Below are 11,128 nucleotides of genomic sequence, written 5' to 3'. Positions count from 1 at the left end.
TTCAGAGATGGTAAACAGACCAATAGGGAGCCGGGGAGATGGCTCAGTAGAACAAGCGCTTGCCTGGCAAGCACAAGGGCCTGAGTTCAATCCCCAGTTCCAGGGGGGAAAAAAACACACAGACCAATAGTTATCTGCCTTTGAGATTAGAGATAAGCAGGAGGGAAGACGTAGTGTGGAAACAGAAGTGGTGTAAGTGGCAAAGGGGCTGCAAATCATACAAATGTACTGAAAATCATTGGACTATACACTTGGAATAGTTAATTTTATAGTTTGTAAATTATACTTCAATAAGGTTCTTGTCTGCTATAAGTCACTCAGAAATCCTACCCCTAAGAATCTATCTATCCTAGCTACACAAAATAACTCATGAATTAGTCTACTGTAGCAATTTTTTTTTCTAAGCAGAAGGCTAGAAACAGCTGGAAGTCCATTTGTGGGGAACTGAGGAGTGTTCTGTGGCGTATCTGGGACGCCGCAACTATAAAAAGGCATGAAGTGGGTTACAGTGCACACCAGTAAATTCCAGAAAATATCATCAAGGAAGAAAACTAAAGCTGCAAAGTTTATTTAATGAAGCGAAGTTTGAAAAAAAAGGATACTGCCAGCTATGGTGGCACACACCTGGCCACTCAGGAAGCTGAGCTAGGAGGATCCCAAGTTCAAGGCCACCTTGGACAAATGAGCAAGGTTCTGTCTTGAAAGAAAACATTTAAAGGGCAAGGGGTGCTGGGAGGTAGCTCAACAGCACAAGCACCTGCCTGGCAAGGTCCTGGGTTTGATTCCCACTACCCCAAAGCAGGGGGAGGGGCATGCAAGATATACAGCTTAGTGGTACAGTACCCTCAGTATGGCAAGGGGAGAGGGGCAGAGGTAGAGAAAGAATATTAATGTTTTTAAATATGTGTTTGCTTATCCTCTCAATACAGCAGCTACTAAAGACTTCTATTGGGGTTTGTTGGTTTGTTTGTTTGTTTGTTTTAAATGTAGCTTTCAAGAGCCCTTTCCTTGTACCCCTTCAGTCTGGAACAACTGTGTAGTGAAGACCCTGCCAAATGCTGTGACACCAATGGTTGCCATAACAACTCCGTGTCTTCAGGGTCAGCCACAGCAGGGCTGAAGCTCAGAGACAGAAAACCTGATGGGTGGAGTTTGCACAAATGCCCTCAGCCCAGCCAGTCTCAGGCTGACATTGGGAAGTCCTTGGCCCTGAGCTGGAATGAGATGGCCGTGGTCCACTTCCCCAAGCAGTGGGGCCAGGCTTGGCACACAGCTGGCAAGGAGCGACTGCCTCACACATCCAACTGGCAAATCAAACAGCCTGGCAATACCAGATGTTTGATAAAAGCCTGCCTTAGGATGGAGTGGAAATGTAAAATGGGACAACCATTTTGGAGGGCAATAAGGCCTTGTCCAGTAGTGCACATGCTCTCCAATCCAAAACCATTTGCAGCTTTCCACCAGGAGACGCATCAGCAGAGCTTGTTGTGAAATCATTGGTTAAAAAAGGAAATTAACTAAAACCTAAAAGTTCATCAGTAGGAAAATTTATGAACAAGTTATGCAATAGTCATTTAACAGACTGCTATAGAGAATTTAAAATTAATAAGCCATTATATGTATCAAGATGACCAGATCGTGAAAAACAAAATGTTGAACTTAAAAAAATAAATAGCTTTAGGATACTATGCTATGCATACCATAAAAGTTCTGTAAAAATTCTAAACGCATAAAATGATACTCTGCAATATCACAGAGATATATGTTCATTGAAATGCAAGATGAAATCATTTTAAATAGAGCAGACAAATACATGCCGAATTTATGATAATGCCACATACAGAGAGGAAAAACTGAGATTGCAAATGGGGAGAGATACAGAGGGTCTCCATCTTTCTTATAGTATTCTATCTCCTTTAAATATTCAAAAATATTTGTCTGAAATATTAATGATTGAAATGAAATCTGAGTAATAAGGTATGAGTGGTGCTTACCTCCTGCTTTGTGCTTTTCTATGCTTTAGGAACTCTTTCTGAATATTGAAGCATCATCCCTTATGATGACAGGGGTTTTTTATCTTATTTATGCTCCAAAATAAAGCCTATGGGCTAATATGAAGCGGAGAGGATGGCCAGTATCTGACCTGTGGTCTTTATGGCTCAGGTGACCTGGCCTTATGTAGCAGGTCAGTTCTTGGCTTCAAAGCATGTCCTTACCTCCCCTCGACACCCCTGCTGGGACTGCATGTGCACACCTGCAGTGACACTTATCACCGTGTATGTGCAATAATTGTTTGTCTCTCCCATAACACTATGCAGTCCTCTGTGGTTCAATACCCAACCCATTCGTCTCTTTCTTCCTGGGGCCTGAGAGTGCTGCAGCAGACAGCTTTGAATGAATGCATGAATGAGGGATCGTCTTCACTTTTGCATAACTGCCTTCTAAACTTAGCAAGAAAGAGAGGCCACAGGTCACAGCACTCGTAAACAGACCAGTTAATTAATCCTTGGTACTGATTCTCTGATGCAGCACAAAGGGTCAGGGAGCGCCATGATGTAACCCACTTACGAGTCACTGGCACAGAGAGGATCTAGCGCTGGGCAGAGCTGCAGGACCATGGGGGGGGGTGGAGACGAGCAAGCTGGGCCAGCTAGCTCAACTCGCAAGGCCCAGCCATCCCTCTCCTCAGGACCAAACTTGACCTTGCCGATTTGGGGAGCCTGGCAGTACTTCAGCTCTGGCTGAACAAGAAGAGCAGCCAACTCTTGAGGGCCTTGTGGTTGGTGGGGAACAGAAGGACAGATTGGGGATTTCCGCCCAGCACTGGGAAGGTGGCCCTGACCTTGATGTCCCTGGCTGCAAGCCTGCCAGGCTCAGGACATGCTCCAGGTCCCCAAGAAGCAGCAAGACAGGCAATACTGAGTTTTTTCATTTGCACTTTGGGGATGCAGAGGCAAAGGCTGGGTAGGGGAGGCTGGTGCTGTGAATCAAGGCCGCAGTCAGACTTTGCCATCAAGCACTTCGCCAGCACTTCCCTCCAGCCCTCCCAGGAGCCTTCCATGGTGGTTACAAAAGGCTCACAGCAAGGTGTGACTTAGAAATGACACCCAAGTCAACTGCCCATCACTCCATCGCCTGCCTGTCCACAGCCAGGAGCCATAGGGAGTGGCAAACAGTTATCAAGTGTCGTAATCAGAGCCATGGGGATTTCCAGAAAGGCAGAGTCAAAGCTGGTGAAACCAGCCAGTGAAAGAGATCTCAGGAAGAGCAGGCAGGGGTCAGAAACCACAAGGACACAGCTCAACACATTGAGAGAAGGGGCAAGACCTTTTCCTGCTGGCACTGTGACCTCCTAATTTGCCTGCCCTGGAGGTCCTGCACCTAAAAATTTTTAGACCCAGTACCTAAAAACTGGAATGGAAATCACTGTCAGTATTAAAAAGCAACAAACTCTGGGAGGCTAGGGAGGGAGAATCACAAGTTGGGGCCCCGCTGGAACAATGTAGCAATTCTGCATGATCTCTAAAAACTAAAGAATTCTTAAAAAGCTAAGGTGTAGCTCATTGGCTGCACACTCCTGGGCTCAATCTCAATACCACAAAAACAAAACAAAACAAACAAACCTTGCTAAAGAGTTTCCAGCATAAAACAGACCCAGCATTACAGCAGCCCCTTGCTCCTTGGTTTTACTTTCTGAGGTTTCAGCTACCTGCAGTCCAAAAATATTCAACAAAAAATCCTAGAACCAGGGCTTTAACCTGGCACTCAAGAGTGGTTAGAGCACCATAAAACACAAATAATCCCATCGACAGATTAAAAGAGATAGATTCTGCAATCTCAAGAGACAAAGGAAAACACTGGGTAACACTCAGCCCTCATTTGCATAAGATTCTCTGAAGCTTACATGAGCTAAGAGCAGGGAATGGCCTCAGTCTGACCCAGGTGTCAGATTCTAATGGCACCGAGGACCCCTGCGACTGGCTGAAGCTGCAGAAATTGGCTGTTATCCAGGAGCCAGACTGAAGCCAAGGCGTGGCACACCTGTCCCTGAGACCTCACAGGCCTGCGTCTCTGTGTGTGTCTATGTCTTCCTCTCTTCTCAGGGGGACTTCAGTCGAGGTGGGCTGGGGCTACCACAGGGACCTCATTTCACCTCTTTACAAGCCACATCTCCCAACACACCCACAGCAGGAAGCACCGGGGTCAGGACACACAGACCATGCACACGCACAAGTAGCCCATAGAAAGCCCCTGCCAAAACCCTGTGGGAAACACCACTGTTATGACTAAGCTGGTGAGAAAACACGAACTCTTGGTTGTTGTTTTTTTTTTTTCTTTCTCATTTCTGTAACAGTTATCAGACATTTCTTTTTATTTAAATGTGTTTTAACCAATACATAGAAATATAAAATGTCCCCATACTAATGGTGTGCTCTGTGGTATTTCAATACATGTAGACATTGTGTAATGTTCAAGTCAAATATATCTTATCTCCTCAAACATTGTTTTGTCTTGTTTTGTTTTGTTTTTGCAATACTGAGAACTGAACCCAAGGCCTTCACCCTGGGTCTCTTTCCCAGCCCTTCTATTCTTTTTTATTTTCAGGTAAGATCTCACTAAATCACTATTTGGCCGCAATGGGTGAGACTTGCCATCCTCCTTCCTCAGCCTCCCAAAGTGCTTTGTATTAGCCCCTTGATAAAAACATTCCGGATCCTTGCCCCTAGGTCTTTGAAATGGACATGCTGCAATGGATAGTCACACTCGTATAACGGCACCCCAGGACGCCTCACCCCCACCTAACCTTAATTAGTGCTCACCAGTCAACATTCCCCTGTCCTAGCCCGCCACCCCAGCCCAGCCCCCAATAGCCACCATCTGCTCTCAAGTTCTGTGAAATCAGCCTGTTTAGATTGCTTCTCTTGACTGACAAACGCAAGGATCTGAGTTCAATCCCCGGTTCCGCAAAAAAAACAAAACAAAAAAAACCTGGTCTAGATTGCTTCTCTGAACAGAAAAAGTGAGGTCAGGTAGTACTGGTCTTTCTGCGCCTAGTTTATTTCACTTTACTTGACGCCTGCCGCTTCTATCCAGGTTGTCCCAACTGAGAGGATTTCTTTATTTTATGGCTGCCTAGTATTCTGCTGTGTATCTACCTCAATAGTCATAGGACACTTTGCCTATTTCCATTTTCATTCACTGTGAGTAGTGCCACAGACAGCATCCTGAGCGGTGTAAAGCAAAACACTCCTACTGCAGGGTGGGTACTGCATGTTTTGCCACCTGGACCCCTACCACTTCTCCAAAATAGTAACACTTTTTACATAAAGAAAAGCTCATCCATCTACTTTCTTTTTTGTTACAATTAGAAAGAAACATTGGTCATTTGTTTGGGGCCAGGAATCCAGTTGGTAGATTGCAAGGTGAACTAGAAGAAAGTTCAGAGAGCCTTGGAAAGACCAAATATTTTCTACCTTGTGAAGAGACTTGAGTGACTGAATTTCCCAGACAGCAGGGACAGGGGACCCAGGGCTCGGGAGCTCCTCCAGCTCCTCCTCAACAATCTGCTTCACCAGTTGTATTCTTGAGTTTCTCTCAGGATGTGGGCTTCAAACTTGGGACACTCGCCTGCTTTATCTCTCCTGTCTAGCCCCAAAACATCACCCTCCATGTGAAGAGGAGTTCCTGAGTTTCCCACCTACCAGGGCCCATCTAGCTCCTGGCACCAATACTACCTGCAATGTACCCCAAAGGCCAGCAAAACATAAAAGGGAGGGAAGCCCCAAGAAAGGCGTGGACAGACAGGCATAGCCAACCAAGCCAAAGCTCATTGTTAAATCTTATTAGAATATATGCAGTGTATTATTTGTTGAAACTGTACTTCCGATTTGATTTGAAACTGTCTCATTGCTATCTGTTTATCAATAAAACTTTGAAAAAAATAAAAATAAAAAATAAATCTTATTGCACACTTTTTTCTCTTTTCTGTCCAATTTTCCATATTTGAAAACCATCATTAAAGGACTGGTAAGATAGCTCAGCGGACTAAGCGTCTGCTTTGGCAAGCACAGGGACCAGGGTTTGACCCCTGGTCCCACATGCCACGCCAGCCCCACCCCAGGGGCACGCTGAGCCAGAAAATGAGTCTGGGCATGGTGGCACATGTCTATTATCCCAGTACTGAGGAGGCTGAAAACAGGAAGATCACGATGAGTCTGAGGTGAATAGTGAGACCCTGTACCACATTTATAAAATAAAAAAAAGAAAACCATCATTAATTATGGGAAGAAATCGTTAGCAGCATTTTTAAGAGTTTAAATATCTTTCAAAACTCTCCTGTCTGGGCGAGCCAAATAGCTCAGCAGATTAAAGTGCCTGCTTAGGCAGACGCAGCAGCTAGAGTTCGATCCCTAGCATGCTGTGCCAGCCCTGCCCCCAGGGCGCACTGAGGCAGTGATTGAGACTGGGCATAGTGGCGCCGGCCTGTAATCCCAACACTTGGGAGGCTATACGCAGGGAGATCACTATGAGTCTGATCTAGTAGTGAGACCCTGAATACCTTGTAGACCCTTCCCTAAAATACAAAAAAAAAAAAAAAAAACCCCTCTCCTCTCTTCTCACTCCCCATGACCCCTACCCTAAACCAACCTTCTTCTCTGAGTCAGACAATCACAGCAGCTTCCTGCAGAAGAGAAGAAGGTCCCTTGCCTATACCCTGAGTCCATAGCTCTAAGACATAGCAAAAGGAGTCCAGGTGGGGCTCAGTGGTACAGTGCTGGCCTAGCACTTTGAGAACCTGGGTCCAATCCCCAGGACTGCAAACAACCCCTCTTGGCAAAGAAAGCACTGATCCTCGGAGACAGAGGCAGCAGATGTGCAATAACTTCGTGCAATGACTTCGCTCCAGAGGTCCTCAGCCTCCATAAGGTAGTGGAGGCACAGAGGGATTACACCCTTGGGCAAAGTCACTCACATAGAGCCAGGCTCTGAAACCATAGGTCTGGCCCCAGAGTCTGTGTGCCAGCTGTGGTGTCCCCCCTGAGGCTCTGCCACCTAACAGAGCAGCAAAGGGGGAAATCAAAGCCCACAATGCTGGGCAGAGCTGTACTATATTCCAGGAGGATGCAAGGATCCCGGGGGCCAGACGTCACTGAAACTGGGAGGTAAGAAAGGGATGTTTTGAGTCTGTACAGCGCAGAGTTTGACATCCCTCTGTTCTGGGCAGAGCCTTTTCTTGATACTGGGGATCAAACTCAGGACCTTGCTCTTGCCAGGCAGGCACTTCTACCATTGAGCTATTTCCTTAACCCTGGCCCCTCAGTTATAAACTAAATAGTATGTTCCCCAATCCTCATCTCATGTCTTCTGCAACCTCAAAATGCAGCCCTGTCTGGAAACAGAGTCTTTGCAGCTGAGTTGAGGTTACCCAGGGCCAAGTGGGCCCTCGTGCAATGACTCATGCTTTTATGGGTTGGACACAGAACTCCACATAGAGGGCAGATGACAGCAAGATAGTGACACAGCCTGATGCCAAGAATGGCCGGCAGCCACCAGAAGCCAAGCGACACCACATGACATCTCCTGAACGCTCCCGCAGAAGCCATCTCCACGGCCACCTCACCTGGAGCTCTGACCTCCCCAACTACAAGGGGAGGACTCTCTGGTTTGTGGCACTTTGCTATGACAGGCCCAGAATAGAGTCACAGTCAACTCAGCCATGCCACCCACCTCTGTCTCCTGAATCATGAAAATCAGAATAGCCAGAGTACATTTTCCAGCAGGCTCCTGTCAAGATTAGATGAGAAGGGGCTGGTGAGATGGCTCAGTGGTCTAAAGCACCTATTTAGAACAAGCTAAGCTAAGCTAAGCAAAGCACACGGACCACGGTTCAATCCCCCAGCACCACATGCCAGCCAGCCCCGCCCCCTGGTGGGCTGAGCTGGCCACACACACACAAAATAAATAAATAAATAAATTTTTTTTAAAAAAAGATTAGATGAGAAGCCTGAGGTGGTGGGCCATGCCTGTGATCCTGGGAGGCTGAGGCAGGAGGAGCACGGAAGTCCAAGGCCAGCCTGGGCTACGCGGTGAGACCCAGGCTCAAAAGAAAAAATAGGGCCAGGGACATGGCTCAGTAGAATAAGCGCTTCCCTGGCAAGCTCAAGGGCCTGAGTTCAATCCCCAGTTCTGCCAAAAATAAATAATAAAAAACAAATGAGACAAAAAAGATTAGAAAGAAAATGCATGGCCAAAGGTTAGGGTGAACAGTCAGGCCAGCTGTCACCACTGTCATCACCACCAGTTTTGCTAACACCCCTGGCCTGATGGCGAGTTGAGAGTCCCTACAGTAGAAACCAGACTCTGTGACAGGCAGCAAGACAAGGTGCATGGGAGAGTCTCCCTTTCCACATAAAGTCCAGTTTACAAGTTGGGATGCAAAGTGGCTTGGAAGCACAACTGACACAACCACAACATGATCAGTGTCACTACAGTGACATCAGCTTCCCCCAGAACCTGGGCTGGTGCTGCCTGACAGAGAAATGACCAGCACTGCCCTCTCTGTAACCACAACTTGGGTCCCAAGGGGACATTTGATAGCCAAGTCACACAGGAACATCCCCGAGGAAGGAATTTCTATATAAATCACCTCTGCCTGGCCACGCTGCTGCTCAGAGTCCCTGTTGTGACATCTGCCTGAAATGTTCCTTCCACAGCTCAAACCGGAAAAGATCTCCCTAGTGACAAAAGGCCCGCCTTTTTCTCCACTGAATGAGTGACCTATGCGATGCTTCCGTCCCCGCCCACCCAGGCCAGCTCAGCAAGGAGTTTGACATTTAATTACACTGTCTCTGTCCTTGGGAGAGCCTACTTGTTTCCCTTCATGCCTTTGATTTATTTTCGTTTCCCAACAATCGTACTGGACGTGTCTTTTATTTATTCTAAGTGGCCTTAATTTTCTTTCAGAATTACCTACCCTAATCCATAAAGCCATCGCAGTAAATGGCTTTGGGAGCCAGTTAGTAACAATTGCAAGACAGAGAGGGCCATCAAATCATGTCTAGGAAAACAGTTTCAGGAGTTTCTTACCCACTCAGAAAGGAGGAAAGAAAGAAGAGATGTTGCTTGGGGTAGAGTGGCTGGCAGAGGCACAGCCTGAGGGCAGCAAGCGAGAGTGAGAGGCTGTGATGTGAGAGAGAGAAAGGAAGTGGACAAAAGAGTAGAAAACAAACCTGAGGAACGGACTGTGTAGCACTAAAAGCACTGAGAAATAGCCAGGTACAGTGAACCACATCCGTAATCCCAGCACTTTGGGAGGCTGAGGCAAGAGGATCCCACGTTAAAGCCCAACCTAGTCGACTTAGTGACTTAGAGAGACCGTCTCTCAAAATAAAGAATAAAGAAGGTCTGGGGTTATAGCTCAGTGGGAAGGCCCTGGGTTCAGTCCCCAGGAGCACATCTCCACACATGGGGATGCTAAGAAATATTTGAACATTTTTGGACTGCATAAGAACCAGGTGAGGCCTCCTGTAGATGGGAAGAATTGTAAATATGTATAGTATGTTTGATGGAGAGGAGGCCGTATTGACATACTAAGCATATTTTTAGATTTATAATCTAAAAAAGATTCCACAGAGCCTAAGTTTCCGATAAAGCCTTGTACAGTACTGCAGAGAGAGATATGGGTTTGCTCAAGGTTACTCAAGGTCCTTGGACAGGGAGAGGAAATGTCTGGATCTTGTTTCTGATACTTTGAGAACTTTGACACAGCATCCCAGGGTCGAGAGCCCAGCTTTCAGGCCCTCATCCGCTGTCCCCACAGCTGACAGTAAATTTAAGCTAAGAGGAGGAAGCACCAGGCGACTCGTGACCTATCCAGTCTGTATTGGTCAGGGTCTTACTAGAGGAACAGATACAATACAGAGAACAGATATAACACAAGATGTACCAGTCACGGAGTCGGATGAGGAAGCCTGCGGAGGGTGTCTGAAGCTCACTGCAGGGTTTCCCCACAAGTCTCTATCAGTAGTTGGATCTGCAATGGCACGCTGAAGAATCTGCGACCAAAGCTAAAGGATCTGAGCCAGAGGCTGAAGAGTCTGCGCCGGAAGCCAGGAGATGAAGTCCAAGCTGACTTCAAAGACTGAAGTTCCTCCGAGGAAGTGGGACAAGGAATCCGGCCTCAACCCCTTTATATGCCCTTTTTGTGTTGAGTTACTCTGGGGCAGGGCCCTTACAAACTCGAGTATGGAACCACGGAGGCAACGCAGCCAGACACATTCTAACCGTTCAACACATCAACCACTACACAGTCTAACCGTTCCTGAGTTAAATGAAAAGAAAAAAGTTCAATAACAAAACAGAGGCATCCCTAGACAATCAAATCAGGTTTTCCTTCAGATGCAAATCATAAACAATCAAACCGTAAACAGCCTTATAGTGCGGTACACACATGAAATCACTCAGCCCTGGCTGCAGGCGAGGTAAGTAGATGTCCTCATCTAAAGGATGGGACAGGATCGGTGAAGATTAATTACTTCCTGTGACCACCTGTCACCCAGGCTTTCTTGCATTCTGGTTACATTTTTTCCTCCCATACTCTATCTAAGCAGTTTCCCATGCAGTGTAGATAACAGAAATGGAAAGGTTCTGCTTTTCACCAAGTTCAAGGGCTTGGAGAAGTTTAGCACATGCTCACCGCAGACAGGAATTTAGCGCATGCTCATTGCAGACATACTTGTCTCAGCACTTCCCTTCCCAGTGCCAGACACAGCCCGACCTCCCATTCCTCCACCTGCCAGCCACCCACTATGAGCTTGTAGCATAGCCAATCTTCACAGGTGCCTCTGAAAAGCTGTATGGAAGTGTAAACAAGACCATCAAGGCCAGGAACAAGAACACATCTGATGACCAAAGTCATTGAAGCAAACCTAAGGAGCAGTCGGGGTCCCTGTTAGCCATTATCCAGCTTTCAGGACCCATTTTCTGCTGGAAAACGAATCAGGTGATGCATTCTGTGGTCCACGGGAAAAGAGGTATGGTAGGGGACTGAAACTTGTGCTCTTCATTCGAAATATGTCCAAGTCCTTGCTCACAGTGTTTGTGGGTTTGTGGATAGGAGCTTGCTGCA

The 11,128-nt window shown here is 46.8% G+C and overlaps 1 pseudogene; it reads left to right on the top strand.

Annotated features, from left to right (window-relative positions):
* The window catches only part of LOC111816366, a 17,865-nt pseudogene that overhangs the window by 1,646 nt on the left and 5,091 nt on the right, over nucleotides 1–11,128 (top strand).

This window comes from Octodon degus, unplaced genomic scaffold (genome assembly GCF_000260255.1).
Source record: "Octodon degus isolate 3935 unplaced genomic scaffold, OctDeg1.0 scaffold00031, whole genome shotgun sequence".
NCBI lineage: Eukaryota > Metazoa > Chordata > Mammalia > Rodentia > Octodontidae > Octodon > Octodon degus.
This window is presented reverse-complemented; position numbering and strand designations above follow the sequence as displayed.